Below are 18,535 nucleotides of genomic sequence, written 5' to 3'. Positions count from 1 at the left end.
CCACCGTGGTGAGACCAACAACTGGCTCCAGATTGTGGGCACAATACATAAATCATATTACATTACAGAAGACGTCTCTCCTATGCTTGGCACAATAATACATAAATCACATGACATTACAGAAGACGTCTCTCCTATGCTTTTTCCACTCACCATGACCATTCTTGACTCAAGCTGTTGATGCTACGGGCGGTATTCTCGGCGGAGAAATTGACGGTATGGAGCGGTGGCTGCGTGCCGTGAGGAGTGGATGAATGAACCGGCGTAGTGCTAGTGGTGAGTCTCTACCGGAGCCAAAAAAACAAAGCTGTGCCGTGGGTGTGTGGAGGAACTGAACCGTGCAGCCGTGTGGGACGCCGTGGCAGAAAAGAAACACACGGAGAAAAAGAACTACAACAAAACAAGAGGACGGCATAAGATATTCCCACTTAAAGGAAAAAAGGGCAGAGCAGAATATCCAGTCCTCGCGTGCAGCTTCTCATTGGCTGCGGGAGGCGCGGACGGGGCGGGGCGCTCGTGGATGAGAGTGGCGGAGGCGGGCGGGCTCGTGGGAAAGGACCACGGTGAACGATGGAGGAGGAGGATGCTAGTTAACTCCAGAGCCGTGACTCCAGCAGAATATAATTAACCCACCGCGCCCTACAGGCAAAATATCACACTATTCTCTACCAAGCTTAGGCGCAGTACCCAAGCCATTTTGGGCACCGCCCCACCGTCCCAACAGAGTTATTTTTGTGTGATTGTTGTGATAATTTTTTTTTGATTTTGCAGCGGCTTTCTATGTGACCTGGTAAAAATTGCAAGTTGGGGGGAGGGGTCGCAATCCCCCCCCCCCTCCTTAACTAACACCAACTTTTCTCAAACAATTCCAATGCAATTCGTTAAGTTGTATGTGATTTAACATTGCAGGAACTGGCAAAAATTGCAGGTTGAGGAACCTGTTTTGCCAGAATTTAGAAAAATTGCAAGCCCCCGCATAAGCAGCTGGCTCAGCCTGGCTGGGGGCGTGGTGAGGGTGGGGTAAATCCCCTGTTCTATCCATTCAGAATTTAGCTGCTAGCCCATCCCAGGCAGACATGATCGGGGATTTAACCACCACAGTAAATGCACATCTGAACAGACGTCTTGTGTTCTGCTCTAGAATCCCCAAACCTGTAGTGTAGAGCCGCAGCACCTTCCTTTGGTGAGTCAGCCCATTGAGCTATATGGGGGTTTTACCCCACTCGCACGCCAGCCGTAGTAACATTTTGTGGGCGTTCCCACCAGGGGCGGACTGGGATTCTAATTCAGGCCGGGCATTAGATGGCAAGCAGGCCAGGCCGATACGGGCCGACGCGCGTGAAAAATTTGGGCCATTTGAGGCCCAATTTGAGCCGTTTGAAGCCCAATTTGGGCTGTTTGAAGCCAGATTTGGGCCATTTGAAGCCCGATTTGGCCTGTTTGAAGCCCGATTTGGACCGTTTGAAGCCCGATTTGGGCCGTTTGAAGCCCAATTTGGGCCGTTTGAAGCCCAATTTGGGCCGAGTCCAATTTTACAATGAGATGCACCCACTTTAACCGTGAATAAAGTAATAAAACCACTAGTAAACCAGTAGGCAGCGCCTGGCCTGCTGTTCAGTGAGTGGCCTGACTGGGGGCACCAATTTATTTATTTATTTTTTATTTTTTTGCAGGCCAGGCCAGGCCAGGCCACCGGGCATTTGCCCGACGTGCCCGATTATGCAGTCCGCGCCTGGTTCCCACACAGACCAACTGTCTCTATGTTGGTCCCCAGTGGGTGTTGTTTATTTATTAGCTGCTCTGTCTTTTCCAAATGTTTGTCCACAGATATGGTAATAAAATAATAATGGCCCAAAATTATGTAAAATATTTTTTTATTATTGAAAAACGTAAAGTTTTCTAGTAGGGAGCTACAATGCTAACTGAACACAGGTTGCTATAGCAACCTATAGCCTGTGTTTGGTTTCCCCCTCCCGAGCGGGAAGTGCAGCGGGAACGCATTTGTTGGGGGGCGGAGGTTCCGTGTTGAAAGTTACGGCAGTCCGAGTTGTCATGAACCTCCAAAAAGCCAGGAAAAACATGTCTAAACAAAGAAAATCTGCCCACTCCTTACAGATAGCCTACCCCTTTCACAACAAGGCTCCAACCAGGGTTATTCCCAGGTTGGTTTTGGGTATGAGTGGGTTAACCCGGGTTGGGGACTCACCTCTAAAGGTGGGTGGGACCAGGGTCGGACAAGGGTTCGTTTCAGTGTGAATCGCTCCACCCAGGTTGCTTTTTGTTATGCTAATAGCCTATGCTAATTGTTATGCATCTCTCCCAGGTTGTGACCCGGTGTCATGCCGAGTTTTGCACCCCCGCCGAGAATTGCACCCCCACCATATTTGGGGGCTGTTTTAACTTAAAAACAGGGATGCAAATCTCGGCAGGTACAAACCGCCGAGATTTGCACCCCCCTCCATAAAGCCAGGAGAGATCCCCAGGTCTCGAGGTCATCTGTACCCAGATTTTAAGCACCAAAGTCGGCTTCCATGAGCCAGAAGAGAGCCCCAAGCATGGAAGTCACCTCCACGCGGATCTAATGCATCAAAGTCGGTCTCCATGAGCCTGGACAGACCCCCTGGCTTGGAGATCACTCTACCGAGACAATTATATCATTTTTAAACAGTTAAGTTTCCGTATAAATCATTATAATATGCTCCCGGAAGGTGGGGATGCAATTCTCGGCAGGGGTGCAAAACTCGGCATGACACCGGGTCCAATGTGAATATGTCTAACCCGCGTTGACTGACTTGGTGTGAATTAACAAAAGAAGGGTCAAGAACATGGGTCCAGAAACCCTGGTCGGACCCTGGTCGTTGGGATGAAATTGGTACACAGCGCTCTCCTTCCTTCATACAGGAAGTTACAGCATAAAAGGCACTGCAGTGATACAGGCGGTCCTACATCTCTTTTTGACATTACCCACGCACTCAAAGGCAGGTTATCTGCATTGCTGCTGCTGCAGTGTTACTCTTTCCCCCTGTCCTCAAGCCATGTGTAGAGCTTCACTCCTCCGCAGTTGAAAACAACCAGCATCAGCAATGCTTTTTGCCTCAATCCCTGACAAAAACCCACTGAGGGGTTAATAATCCTACACCGACCAAAATGTCGCCTTCAAAGATGCCTATTTTAAAATAGTGTCATAGGCCACACAATCTCAGGTGTAGTGTTCTGCAATCATTAAGATCTCACTGGAGGTTATGTAATCATCATCATACATTAATTTTGCAAAGCCTACTTACAATGAAATTAGGACCTGTTTTGACGTCTTCATCCCTTGTTTATTCTGACACATTATTTATAATCATCTCACGATAGTATTTTAGTTATGAATATTTAACAAAAGCTGATCATCAGTGCCCGGCAGCAAAGCTGTTGTTGTCTGGAGTTGATTTTCCCCAGCTGGCCCCTATCTCAGACAGACAAGAAGAGGGAGCTCTTGCATCCTGTAAGTCAGTTACCTGGCAGGCAGGCAGGCAGGCAGGCAGCAGCACTTGGCCGTGCACTTTCCCCATACAAACACATGTATACATGCACACACTCACAAACATACACACATGCATATGCTGATGCACATGCACACAAGATACACACAGACATACATTAACACAATCACATATATGCACACAAACACACGCGTCCTGCAATGTATATATACAGTACACCTACACTCTCACATACTGTATCCTCTGAAATATACAGGCAATTTATAGATGCAAACATCCTGTGTACCCATTACTGACATTGTAGAAAATGCTCTTACATGTACACTGTCATATCTCCCTGTTGCCACACAGGAGATCAAAACATCATCACCAACACATAATCAGACTATTTCCTTTGTGTTCAACAACACAGCATCAAGTCATCGCTCATTCACATGCTGCTTTCATTCAATTAGTGCAAGGCTGTGTGAGGCCTGGCAGAGCTAATGGAACTGGTGGAAGCCCATTAACCCCAGTGGGATTTCTCTGTTCCTCCCAGCTCAAGACAAACCCCGATAGAGGAATCACCTTATTCAGCACATCCAACAAGCATACAGTGTTCTCGCTAAAATATGAATCACATGCAAATATTTGTCAATGGGTTAGATGCCCCCAGTGTGGTATGTTAAACTATGATTGTAAAGTTACTGCAGGCTATAGATCTTGATTTTTTTTTTATATAGCCATTTGCTCTGCGAAACTGTGTAAAGCTCCTGTGCATATACACGCTGCATATACACGCTCATATAATGTACTATAATTGCACATTATGCACATATTGTCTAGTATCTGTACAGTACAATAGTGCACTTAGCCTACGTTTAAGTGTATTTACTATTGTGAATCATGAGGGGCCATGACGCATTTCAACCACTCACTCTGGCAGCCACCACATTAATACACTGGGGAGGGGGGGGGGGGGGATTGTGTCAGTAGGAAAAGAGAACATTTTAGGGGGAAAATGATGATGAAATTCTTTATTTTTGAACAGGGACAATGTACAAGGAACATTAACCTTATAAAAGGAGAGATGTTTTGTACCAGGTTTTAGCAAAGTTTGCTATTTTTCACCCGTAGTCCCTGGGCAGCCAGGTAAGTACTAAAACAATAATGATGAAATTAAGAACATTTTAAAATTAGAAAATAGAAAATGGTAAGAAAATAGGAAGAACAACACATGATAAAAGAGTACAAACATACTCTAGGGAGAGAGAGGGAGAGTAGAAGTGAAGCCCCCCAGCCACTCCACTTCACCCCTGACCTCTCCACCTGTCTGGTCTGCTACAGCTAGCTAGATAGCTAGCGTAGCAAGGTGCCGGTGCCGAACCATGTGCCTGACATACTAATGAGAACCCTCGCTACGCTTCAATTAGGTCTGAGCGGCACTGAGGTGCACAAACACACACACACACACACACGCGCGTGCGCGCACACACACGCACGCACGCACACACACACACACACATGCGCACAGAAGAAGATGGGCTGAACAAGCTTGCTATTGTTTCAGATATAATGGAAAATGCTGGTGCTTGCAGTCTGGGTGTATAACGCTGGAGATGTGTCCAGATCATTCTGTATGTAATACAAGAGAGGCCAAGTAAAGTAGCATGAAACACAAAGAGAATGGATTCAAACAGTAGTCGTGCATCTTTGTCTGCTTTTCCTTTATGATCTGTTGTGCCAGAGTAGAAAGCAGCAGGATTTGGAGCTGAATAGTTCTTCTCATAGAGGCTACAAACCCTCCGTTTCCCCATCCCTCTTTTCTCCTCCAGCTCTGACCTTTGAGTTTCATAAAGGCGCTGGGTTGGAGCCAGGAAAGCCATTCTCCACCTCACTGCCTCCAATATTCTCCTCCCAGCCATGCTATTTATCGCCACTTTTTAATTTCCCATATACTGTACAGAATGGCAAATCAGAGGCATGGTAATGAAGGCATCACAAGGCGTTTATTATGCGTTTATCCTTTGAATGCCGGCGTCAACTTTTAACTGTTGACATGTCGAGGCTGTAAAGTGAGGGCTGAAAATGGAGCGTGATAATTTGTTTTTGTGTTTTGTTTTTTTCTCTCTCATAAAGGGCAATGTACTGTAGTGAGAAAATAAGGAGGTTGTTTTCTCCCTCCGAAATGTGATCCAAATAACCTTTTCTCTAAACGAGAATATGATTTGAAAGTGAAAATACTCTCTCTCACAGTTGTCTTGTCTGGCGCATGTTATTTCACCAAATTGTTTCTACAGGATGGCGGTTTTATATAGCAATGAAAAGCGTGTTTGCTGCTACTCAGTAAATTAGCTATAAACACAACCTGCTCTTTTCCAGTGTGTGTGTGTGTGTGTGTGTGGTGTGGAGGACGTCTGCGTCGAGTTGCTCTGCACAGTCAGACACAGAGCGAGGATGGAACCATGTTGCTGCCATGTCCTAGTTAAGAGAACACACTGTGCATTATAATGCTGTGTGTGGACAGATGGAGGGAGTGGTTTGAGATATTTCCTAGCAAGGGCAGCCATGCTGAGACACTTTACAGCCTGGACGTGGCAGAGACACTGCAGTGTAGCTCTGGCCTTTTCCATTAGAAACACACTCACAGTATAAGACGACGCGTGTGTTGGTGTGTCGGTTAAATGCAATACGGCAATGAATGAAGCATTATTGTAACAACAAAATGTCAAAGGAGTAATTAGTGATAAGGAGGAGTAACATACACTTGCGTAATCTTTTTTATTTTATTTTATTTTTTATTGCTCGCCATTTTGTCCGACTGCACGGCAATAAAAGTGCACAGCATTAATTGGATGCATTATTTGGCATTTCTGTTGATGCTAAACGGTTTCTGCGGAGCTAAATGATATTTCTTCCCTCCTCTACAGTTTTGAAAGTTAAAAAGCTTTCGTGGCTTTAGCCCAGGACAGCCAGCCATGCAGTCAGCAATGTGAAACCCCATCTCATTGATTGGCTCTGGCTCACACACACGCACACACATACGCAGGGGTATAATACACACACACACACACTCACACACATGCATGCACGCACGCACGCACGCACACGCACGCACACACACACACACACACACACACACACACACACACACACACACACACACACACACACACACACACACACACACCCACCCAGCAGAATGGCGCCTCGGCCTGAGCCGGGCCCCAGCAGAACGGCGCCTCGGCCTGAGCCGGGCCCCAGCAGAACGCCTCGGCCTGAGCCGGGCCCCAGCAGAACGCCTCGGCCTGAGCCGGGCCCCAGCAGAACGCCTCGGCCTGAGCCGGGCCCCAGCAGAACGCCTCGGCCTGAGCCGGGCCCCAGCAGAACACCTCGGCCTGTGCTTACAGCCTGCTAATGCAGAGAGCAGCAAGCTGGCTAATTGTGGTGAACTCCTCGTGCCCTCCATTCTGCCCTGCTCCTCCACCCTAAACCCCTCCCACTCACAGACCTTCAAGGATTAACTACCCGCTGTGAACTTTTTCCTTTTTTCCCCTTCTTTCTGCTGATGCAAATGCTCATGAGTCCACAAAGGGCTGCTGACTGACTTGAATTTCAACAAAGGATTTTCGAGATCTTCTCAAATGCACGTTCTATCTTTGTCCCCTCTACTACCGCCGTTTCTCGCTCTTGTCTTCTCGTACTCACTTCTGTTCTTTTGAGAACACAACGCCAGGGTGTCCAGGTAGCGCAGCGGTAGATTCCCTGCCGACCAACACGAGGGTCCCAGGTTCGAGCCCCCCGTGTTCCCGCCGGCTTGGCACAATTGACCGGGTCTGCGGGTGCGAAGCCGAATTAAGGTTATACGTCCTGGTCGCTGCACTAGTGCCTCCTCTGGTCCGTCGGGGGTGTCTGTTTGGAGGGGAGGGGAACCGCTCGCTGTCAGTTGAAAAGAAGTGGCTGGTGACTGCACATGTATCGGAGGAAGCATGTGCTAGGCTACAACTCTCCCCAGATCGCCAGAGGGGGTGGAGCAATGACCCGGACAGCACAGGGAATTGGCCAAGTACAATTGGAGAGAAAACTAGTCTCATGCACACACACACACACACGCGCACACACACACACACACACACACACACACACATACACACACACACACACACACTATGCTGTATCTACTGTATGCCACGCCCTGCAAAATGACAAGTAACTCTTCTTCCAGGTTTGTGTTGAAGCTCAAAGTTTACTGCTAGCATGTCACTGTGCTGTACATCCACACAATGCACTTTTGCAGCTGTTCCTAGTATAGCGGATAACAGGTGGGAATGAGCAGGCAAACAATAGCAAACAAACTATAGCAGGTTTGAATATGCAGTGTGCAGACAGTGATAATTGTGGGTGCTCTCGGTTTGAGTCTTGTTAACTGTCAGACGCACTGTCTCAACACCTGTCTCATGTTTCACTCTGCATAATAAGACTTCTATTTAAAGGAGGAGAAGTGAAGATACCAGCCATGGTGTCAAAAGTCTACCAAGAAAATAGCTTGGTTATTAGCAGGAGGAGGTTTTGAAAAGAACCCGTATTCTGCAGCAAAAACCCATCTCTGCAATTACTTTTCAGTCACAGCTGCTAGTGATTTTGCTGAATGATCTCCATTACACTGTATATGTAACAGGACCATAATAGAGGACAAAAAAGTGGAATAACAGCATTATAACAGAGGCAAGGAGAACAATGCAGCACTCATCAGGCTGGGCTGATTTCAATATGCCACAGAAGAGCCTAATAGATTTAATCGCCTGGGCCGTTCTCTCCTCAGTATGCGGTGGCTTACTTGGCTCTTTTTGATTTGCCCTTGAAGTATCCATTTAGTTGCTGTATTGAAGTTCTTGCAGCAGCAGCATCTCGCTGTGCTACTCAGATTGATGATGGCCTCTCTCCTGGCAGGTGTCCACCCTCCACCGGTAACAATCAACAAATGGGTGTCAGAGCCTGCGACTCGCCTGTCTCTCCCTGCCCAGTGACAATCTCAGCATCACTTACGGACTCCCAGACACCACACTGCAGACATGAACACAATGCTACTGTAGCCATGCAAGAAGGGACCGTTGACTCGGTTGACTGTAGTTTGTTTCTGATGTTAGGACTAGAAGGCGTTCGGAGAGGGCAAACCTCCGCCAGCGCTGAACGAACATTGTTCGTATTGCTTATTTCTTTTAAGTTAAATTGATTTCTTGACTCTGAAAACATGAAGTCAGTTTCATAGATGTGGCAACAACAACAACAAAAATGGAAATCCAAGATACAGGTCACCATCCAAATGAAATGTTCTTAAGTGCTGGTGTTGATTTGGAGCATAAGCGCTGACATCTTTGCTTTGGATAATCCTCATATTTGGAAAAACTATCAACATCTAAATCCCACCAGGATATGTTCACTCCTGCAACACACTGGGGGGGGGGGCATATTAAGACATATTAAAGACAAACATTTGGGTGAAATCATAACTAATCTAATAACTAATCTCCCTCCGTGTCATGGGGCATGATCCCCAGTCAACACCTTTCCCCCTGCCTACTGTATGTCACTCTCCCTGGTCAACTCCTCAGATCACAAATTAATTCTTCATGCTGATCCCGGAAGAAGGCCCGTGCTGCATTTGTCACAGCCTGTCTTCCCCTTCAGCTCAAAGCTGTTTGGTATGGATGGAGCTTTGCAGACTGCAGAGATGTGACAGGATGGAGCTTTGTAGACTGTAGAGATGTGACAGGATGGAGCTTTGCAGACTGCAGAGATGTGACAGGATGGAGCTTTGCAGACTGCAGAGATGTGACAGGATGGAGCTTTGTAGACTGCAGAGATGTGACAGGATGGAGCTTTGCAGACTGTAGAGATGTGACAGGATGGAGCTTTGTAGACTGCAGAGATGTGACAGGATGGAGCTTTGTAGACTGCAGGGATGTGACAGGATGGAGCTTTGTAGACTGCAGAGATGTGACAGGATGGAGCTTTGTAGACTGTAGAGATGTGACAGGATGGAGCTTTGTAGACTGCAGAGATGTGACAGGATGGAGCTTTGTAGACTGTAGAGATGTGACAGGATGGAGCTTTGCAGACTGCAGAGATGTGACAGGATGGAGCTTTGTAGACTGTAGAGATGTGACAGGATGGAGCTTTGTAGACTGTAGAGATGTGACAGGATGGAGCTTTGCAGACTGTAGAGATGTGACAGGATGGAGCTTTGCAGACTGCAGAGATGTGACAGGATGGAGCTTTGCAGACTGCAGAGATGTGACAGGATGGAGCTTTGCAGACTGTAGAGATGTGACAGGGGCTGTCAGCAAGCTGAGGCCAAACTCTATGGATGTAAACTCTACACGGGGGGCACGGTGGCGAAGTGGTAGAGCTGTCGCCTCACAGCAAGAAGGTCCTGGGTTCGATTCCCGCCTGGGACACTGTGGGCGCTGAGGCTGTGTCCCCATTCTCATGTCCTCAGTGCCTATGGCCCAGGTGGGCTTGTCAAAAAGGGCCTTTCTGTGTGGAGTTTGCATGTTCTCCCCGTGCTCCCCTGGGGTTTCCTCCAGATAGGAACCCCCCGCTAAAAAAACTAAAAGCAGAAAGAAACTCTACAGAAACACCTTGCTGTCCTTTGCGGAGGTGAAGTCAGGATACTGCTGTGATGAGTTTTTTGTCCAATACTTTCATGATTAATTGTCATTTTGTCTTAGTTTGTCTTACAGAGGACGGTGTTAGAGTGTTCTCTCTGGTCCATTACTAGCAGACGTCATAAGATGCAGCGAGAAATTTCTGGTATTTTTTAAGTGTAAGCCACAACCGATTGATTTATTTCACGAATTGCTATTAAATAAACTCGGGATTTCACAGACTAGTTGACTATCAAAACTACTAGTCAACATCATGCGTCATAGTCGACTACTCGTTCATTTACGGTTTTAGGAATAAACAATATACAGTACATCAATAAATAAATTGAACATAATGTTGAACAATCAGTTTCTATGATGCCATGTTAAATAAACGTAATTGAAAGTATTTAGAGACAGAAAGACTACCATCTAGTTTATGTTGTTACCTGTAGCCTACTCTAGTCAAACAGTCTCCAGCTCAGACAAGTTGCTGGGATTTAGCGGCTCATGTAAACAGCCCATCAGAGCCAATCAGGGCTCTGCAATTTCACATAACCCCAGCCAAGTTGGCCCCGCCTACATTATTTAAACCTTTACTGACTGTTTTTGAGACCTTTTTGATCAGAGTTGGTCATTTTTAATGGGTGAAAAAAATCTGCCATGACTTGTCGACTAGTCGACTCCTGTTTGGGAGTAGTCGATTACAGTACTACTAAAACACATAGTCGTGAATGCCCTAAAAGTAAACACACTTATATATACTTTTTTGCGGGTGAGATCGTGGTGGTCTCTTCGTCTGAAGCCTAACACGAATGAGAGGAGGTTTGTGGAGGTGCCCAGAGAGGCTTAGCTATGCATTGGCTGTTGAGACTGGCATGCGTCCTGGCACTGAGGCTGTATTCTCAACAGGACTCTGGTGGATTAGTGTCCATTTGGACAACAGAGCGGTCCGCAGCTTGTGGTGACATTCAACTTCAGCCTGCATCCGCTACTGCAGACCGCCATCACACAAACATGGAGTTCCGTTTTGCTGTTGATTTCCATTACGTAATGTAAAATATAATTGCCATTACGTGACTGAGGTCAGTTTTTTTTGCCAACAGTTAATACGTTTTAATAATAATTCATACAATACAATTGGAGTTTCTTGAGTCTCAAAGACAGTCAATGTCTGGAATAGCTATCGGAGGATGTATTGTAGGAAACGAACGCTACTCTATTTTGATCTTTCCTCTTTTGTCCTCTTGCGTTCTGCTCTAATCTAATCTAATCTGGATGACTCTACCTGTGTGAGATTAAGCCGTGGCCAGCCTGCAATGTGGGGGCTGAGGTGGGTCGGTTGCTCGCGGCGGCGTGTTGCGGTGGGCTCGGGGGCTGTGGGGGCGGCAGGCCGGTTTGCGTTTGATCCCGGTCGGGGTACATCCACGCTTGCAGGGTGACCGCTGCGGTCCATCTGGCGGAGGCTTTAATCATGACACCCCCCCACTGGACGCACGCGCATGCGCACGCGCACGCGCACGCACGCACACACACACACACACACACACACACACACACACACACACACACACACACACACACACAGCCACCCACGGGAGAGTCTTTTGACCACTGCTCACTGCCTGGGCCTTTTATTTCTATCTTTTATTTATTTGCATAGTTTTATGCAGTCATGCATCTCACTCCAAAAAAGAAAAAATGTCCTTAGGGAGTCTCCTCATGAGACCTCAGATGATGGAACAAATGTAAACACCACCTGCTATCTACCGTGAGGTGAGGTATACAACTTATCTAGTATCAGCTCTGCGTCAATTGCTGAACTAGGGCTTTCGATAAGGAATAACCTTTTTGGAATGAGACGCATCCACAGTCCGTCACAGGGTTGGCCCACGGCACTGTGAGGCGAAACATGCCCATGCTGCACAAATGCAGCTCTCCAAATGTCACTTCATGCTTAACCGCTCTTTCTCATGCTCGGAGAAAAGCAAGCGGGCAGCGCACAACAAGAATAACTCCACCGGCTTCCACTTTAAATGTCTACACGCTTGGAGACGTGTTTCAATGAATGTGTTGTCGAACCATTTAGGCGACTGAGGAGAGAGAAAAGTTATAATTTCTTTAATAGGAAACAAGAAATGTTTTTTTCCCGCTCCAATAAGCAACATGATTGGATACTCATAAACATATGGTAATAAAATTGTTTGAGTTCTTAGATGTACATAGAGTGCATTGCTCGCTCGTTCGCTCTCTCTCTCTCTCTCTCTCTCACACACACACACACACACACACACACACACACACACACACACACACACACACACATACACCTTAAACTGCGGCAAGAAGACGTAATATTGCAGACATAAGGGTAGAGAAAGGAAGAGACAGGGAGAATTAGGCCCACCCAGAGAAATAATTTCCATGCAAAAATATCCTGTAAATGAGGTGACTTTACAGTGTGGTCACTGTTGTCCCGGCACAGGGCAGCAGATGCCATGCTAAAGCGTTTCAACCTGAATGCTGCTGTTAGAATACATGTATTATTAATGGCACTGGAGGACGGATGATGCTGTTGCTGCATCTGACCATGCAGGCGACGTGTACAAAGCCTCGTTAGCATCCCCTCTCAAAGGCTAATGCTTACCTAGCATATAGGCAGACTGGACAAAATGCCTGTAGTTTTTTTTTTTTTATGTATTTCCAATATCTTAGCTTCATTTAGCTGGCCTTGCATGAATAGCAGCCATTCCCAGGCTAATCAATTGATCTGGAAAAAAAAATCTATCATCAGCTCCACACATTGAAAAGCAGCTCAGCTTCATACACTCTGCGCCGCAGAGCCTTGTCCACTAGCTATATCACGGTGGAGCTAATGGCTAGCTCCTGCAGAGTCACCGGTCACTCCCCGGCACTAATGCACACGTCAGCCCGCCGACATCATTTATTCATGCTAACAGCAGACACTTTGCCTCCCCGGCAATTAGCCGATCGATACAAAAGCATTGGCTTTGAAACTATCAATTCTGAGTGGAGGAGAAAAAAAACAGTGTCGTTCATCAACATGCCAGGATTCTAGACCGACGCACGCGATCACTCAAGTATCGGGAACGTTCTGTCACCGCGGCATCGCGCGGCGAGCTGTGAGCAATACGCCACATTTCCTCCCATCCCCTGCTCTTAAAATGGCTGCCGGATAATGGCCAGGTGTCAGGGAGTCTTCACTCATAAAAGGGGCATCTGTTCCAATTGATATCTCAAATTGGTGTTTACAAAGGGGCCAGGGCGTAATCTATACATGTGTTTACAAAGGGGCCAGGGCGTAATGTAATCTATACATGTGTTTTGGTTCATTCTGTGAGAGGATTTGGCTTGCATGATGAATGTGTGCATCTTGTCAGGGAGAGGATTGCGAGCCGAGCCATCTGAGGCAGATTGTCATGGACTTAGGTCAGTAAAAGGCTTACAGGCCGAATACCTCTTTTGTCAAGGTTTGTAAGGCTGATGTTTTTGTATCTACGTACGTAGATTCAAATATCATCTTCATAATGGCATTCAGTAAATCTGCCATAATGCTTGTTTGTTTTTTTACTGGTACTTTTTTACTGGTGCTCTCAAAATGGAATCTATTGTCAGACTGCCCAACATAACATTAGCTCTAATAGGAAAATTGCACAGTGTATGACTTCACTAACAAGACGCAGTAGCGGGGTGTTCCGTTCCCTATATCATTATAATTGTTAATGTCAACATTTGCAAAGAACACTACATGAGGAGAGAGAACGTCACAATATTGAAGACAACACAATTTTCTCTCTGTCCTTGTTTACTCCGTTGCCCTCTTTCTGTTGATTCCTTTTCAGAGGGGTGAAATAAGTGCAGCTGGATATGAAACAGTGTTCAAGAGAGGCAACCCATTTGTCTCTGAAATTAAATGCTTTCTTCTAGCAGGCAAAAGAGGAGGCCTGGGATTTTATTTTTTTAGCTAAAGAAGAAGAAAAATGAACAGCAGGTGCCGAGATTATTTTGTTTATTCAACCTATTGAACTGTATAACTGTACCCGCTGACTTGAGGGAAGTAGAATTCACAGTAGAATTCACGTGCCCACCCTGGGTATATACAGTACTCCACTACCGCGCAGGCACCGTGTTAATTGTGTGTGTGTGTGTGTGTGTGTGTGTGTGTGTGTGTGTGTGTGTGTGTGTGTGTGTGTGTGTGTGTGTGTGTGTGTGTGCGCGTGCGTGCATGAGATGTTGAGTGCTTTAGTTTTTCTATTTTTAACTCGGCAGTCTTCAAACACTTATTCCGCAGCAAAGACTTTCGCCCAACTATAATTACCCAATGTTTGTTTGTCAAAGCAACACTATCAGTGGGTAACTACAGTGCGTGCAGCCGCAGCGTGACTATAGCAGTGAGCCCACTCCACTTAGAGCCCCCGAGCCCTGCCATTCGCCGCCGTTACACGGGTGAAATTACACACGTTTACTTCCAGGTCAAAATACCTGAACACAGGAAGGTGACCTTCGGCCGGGCGTGGGCGTTTGTGTTGGTTGCAGCTGGCTCTCCCGGGGAGAGACTATTGTTTCTGGATCACGTCCACATTCCAGCCCTTTTCATGTCTCATCTACAGGGATGACGGCCATGAAAAGTAACTAATAATACGGCTAAATTGCAGGGTAGAGTGTGTAAAACCAAATCACTCGTAGAGAGAGGGGGGAAACAGAGAGAAAGAGGGAAGTGAGAGTGTGTGTGACGTGTGTGCGTGACGTGTGTGTGTGTGTGTGTGTGTGTGTGTGCGTGCGTGAGCCTGCAGACACCTGCTCCATTCTGCAGTGACGGCTCCCAGCGGGACACGGGCTCAGGCTCAGCTGCTGATCACTAGGCCCTTCCCACAGCACTGGTGGCCAGCACACACACACACACGCGCACACACACACACACACACACACACACACACACACACACACACACACACACACACACACACACACACACACACACACACACACACACACACACACACGCACACACATAATGTAGCTCTTCCAACAAATGTGCCCCCCTCAGGCCCCCCTCATAGTGTCTCTCAGCCTCTCTGTGTCCCCTGTGACTGACACACCACATGTGCTCATATCAACAGCAAACCTGGAAAGATACAGGACATATAGGTTTGTTCATAACATGTATTTTTATAAGCTGCTGCACAGTCTGTGTTTGTATCATCGCCTGTACATGTAGGTCTATGTATTCATAATAACCTCTATATATACTGTAGATTTTGTGTGTATTCATTGAGCTTCCTTGCACTGGGATGGCCGGGCGAGGCCCTGAAGCCTCCATATGAAGTGCTGCTTTCTTCTCAGTTAGGCACCAACAGCAGCACATGATATGTATTTGTTTTTGCCCTCTTTTCCTATCTCTATTTACTCTGGTCGATCATTTTCAATCCCTCTGAAGATGATTCATTGCTGTTTACATGATTTCGTATAGTTCTTGCTCATAAGATATAATGCAGCTTGTATGAATCGGCCCTGTTTTAATCAGCTACCATTGTATTTGAGGTAGGCTATGATTGTATCGTCTCAGTTGATGATGACTCCGTATTTTGCACATAGCCCCCCCACTCTCTCTCTCTCTCTCTCAGTATGAGCCTCTCTCTCTCTCTCTCTCTCTCTCTCTCAGTATGAGCCCCCCTCTCTCTCTCTCTCTCTCTCTCTCTCTCTCTCTCTCTCAGTAGGAGCCTCTCTCTCTCCCTCTGTGGCGTCGTTGAGTGTGCTGCACCTGCTTGTGCTCGGTGACGGCAGGGTCGTGGAGCATAAATGAACTAATTTCCTGGTTATAGAGAACACTGCAATCAAGGATAGGGGGAAATGCAGCGAGCGCGCAGATGGAGGGCGCTAATCATTGTTGTGAAATAGAGACGACCCCTAACTATCTCCTGGCTGCCAGTATACGGCTACATAATAAGACGACCCCTAACTACCTCCTGGCTGCCAGTGCGGCTACATACGTTTGCCAGCCACTGTGCCATGTTGCCCCCTCTCTCCTTCCTCCTGTCTCCTCTCTGCCTGCTTGTGGTGGTGGTGGTGGTGGTGGTGATGATGGACCTCCTCAGATGGATTTGAAGGCAAACGTAGCTCTCTCTCTCCCCCCCCCCCATGTTGAAGCAGAAGAGATTGGAGTTGCCAAACAAAGCCTAGCATCACATGGAGAGCAGCAGCTGCCTGCAGTGGGTAATCAGAGGAGCTTTCTGCAAATTAACGACATTCAGCTCTGCAGCATGGCGCACTGCAGGTTCTTAGATAGATCTTAGTGACAGAATTAGGAAATCATTTGCAAGTCGGGCTGGCTCACATGCGCTTTTAATTCCACCCTCTCTATCCTGGTTGTCCTGTAGGTTGCCCTTTAGGTTGCCCTGTAGGTTGCCCTGTAGGTTGCCGTTTAGGTTGCCCTGTAGGTTGCCCTGTAGGTTGCCCTGTAGGTTGACCTTTAGGTTGCCCTTTAGGTTGCCCTGTAGGTTGCCCTGTAGGTTGCCCTTTATGTTGCCCTTTAGGTTGCCCTGTAGGTTGCCCTGTAGGTTGCCCTGTATGTTGCCCTTTAGGTTGCCCTTTAGGTTGCCCTGTAGGTTGCCCTGTAGGTTGCCCTGTAGGTTGCCCTTTATGTTGCCCTGTAGGTTGCCCTGTAGGTTTCCCTTTATGTTGCCCTGACACTGCTGATGCTCATTCTGAACAAAGACATATCAGTTCTCATCTCAGGCACTGCACGCTGAAGCTGAACCTCTCCTCCCTTGTGCCTGGCTTCTGACAGAGTTCAGTATTTACCTAGTAATTCCTTGGTTGCTCATTTAAAGACACTTGTCCTACAGCTATACGAATCCAAAATGCACAAATGGGAACACGCGCACACACAAAGCAACAGGCATAATGCACAGCCACACAGACAGACACACACACACGCACACACACACACACACACACACACACACAGATGCACGCACGCACGCATGCACGCACGCACACACACACACACACCCACACTTAATGGTAAACTTAGCTGCGGGCAAGTACAGTGTTGGAAGATGAAACCATTTAGCTATTTATTCATTTATTTATGCGGTGTTCCATCATTCGACTAAGCCTTCATGTATCTGTTGTCTCTTTAACAAGCCGATTTATTTCAGCTGTACATTCAGTGGAAATACATTTGCACATGTGCTTAATTCCAATTGGTAATAATGTTACACAACAGTCAGAGATCAAATCAACATATATTTGGTGAAAAGATACAATACTGACGCCATCTTTGTTACATTCACAAGAAGCAAATATTTTGCTCCCGTTTTGCAATTGCATCTCCGTTTGAAATGGCCAAGATAATAATAATAAAGAAAAAGGGCGACGCTGCTTTTGAGGCTTCACACACATTAAAGGCAGGAGAATCTTCCAACACATTTATCTAATGTATGCAAATGATCTCGCTGTGCTTAATGAAGGCACCATTAATCACCATAACGATGGTCTTTTTTAACCAGGGTAATCACACACACACACACACACACACACACACACAGGGACACGCCTCATCACCAGCCGTGCACACGTTCACAATTTCTTTTGCAAAAGCACAACATAATGTGTTGCTAAATAATGCGTTTTGAGGGCAATGTAGAGTTGAGGTGTTATGCACCTCATAGTGGAATCTGTTTTGATTTATACAAACAATTTTGCTGTTTTGTTTCTACTCTATACTGTTACATTTCATTCACCACTACTTATCTGATCTGATGTCGCACCCTGGCATCGACTAAAGTAATAACATCATATTCTCATCACCGCTGATAAGACACACTAAAATATGTCGACATGACTTCATTAAAATTTATATCTTCTATTCTAATATAATAAACTCAGCTATTTCTGGTTTCAAACAAATCATTTGTGGTCCGCCAACTTTTGGCAAAAAGCAGATAACAATATTCTGTCTCTACAAATGGGCAATGGAAAATGGTCATTTTGCGTGTATATAATCACAACAACACATTGGACAGACGACTTTGAACTCTTGTAAGAATTCAAAGCAGAACTGAAAAATGTTTTTGAAGCCCAACTCCTCACGGACGTATTATACCCCTTATCCCCCCCCCCCCCCTTTCATTTGCATGCAGTGGCCAGAAGCCTCTGGGTCCAGTCAGCAGCATGACAGTGGTTTGTGAAGCCTCTGGGTCCAGTCAGCAGCATGACAGTGGTTTGTGAAGGCTCTGGGCTGTGGATCTGAGCCAGTTTGACGGGCAGCCGAACTCATGAAGAGCCCACAGCGGATTAGACACCACAGCCTCATGTCGCTTTAATGCGGCGAGTCAGGGATTTCTCACAGCGCTCCGGGTTTTCTCTCATAACCCCTCTCCTCTCGCCTTCCCTTCC

The 18,535-nt window shown here is 46.6% G+C and overlaps 1 protein-coding gene across 3 annotated transcripts in view; it reads right to left on the bottom strand.

Annotated features, from left to right (window-relative positions):
• Positions 1-18,535, bottom strand: part of elavl4 (ELAV like neuron-specific RNA binding protein 4) — a gene marked incomplete at both ends in the record, with an annotated part of 117,034 nt that overhangs the window by 95,970 nt on the left and 2,529 nt on the right. The window lies entirely within an intron of this gene.

Source organism: Poromitra crassiceps, assembly GCF_964638095.1.
Source record: "Poromitra crassiceps genome assembly, chromosome: 12".
NCBI classification, from domain to species: domain Eukaryota; kingdom Metazoa; phylum Chordata; class Actinopteri; order Beryciformes; family Melamphaidae; genus Poromitra; species Poromitra crassiceps.
The sequence above is the reverse complement of the archived record's forward strand: the minus strand, read 5'-3'. Positions and strand labels throughout refer to the sequence as shown.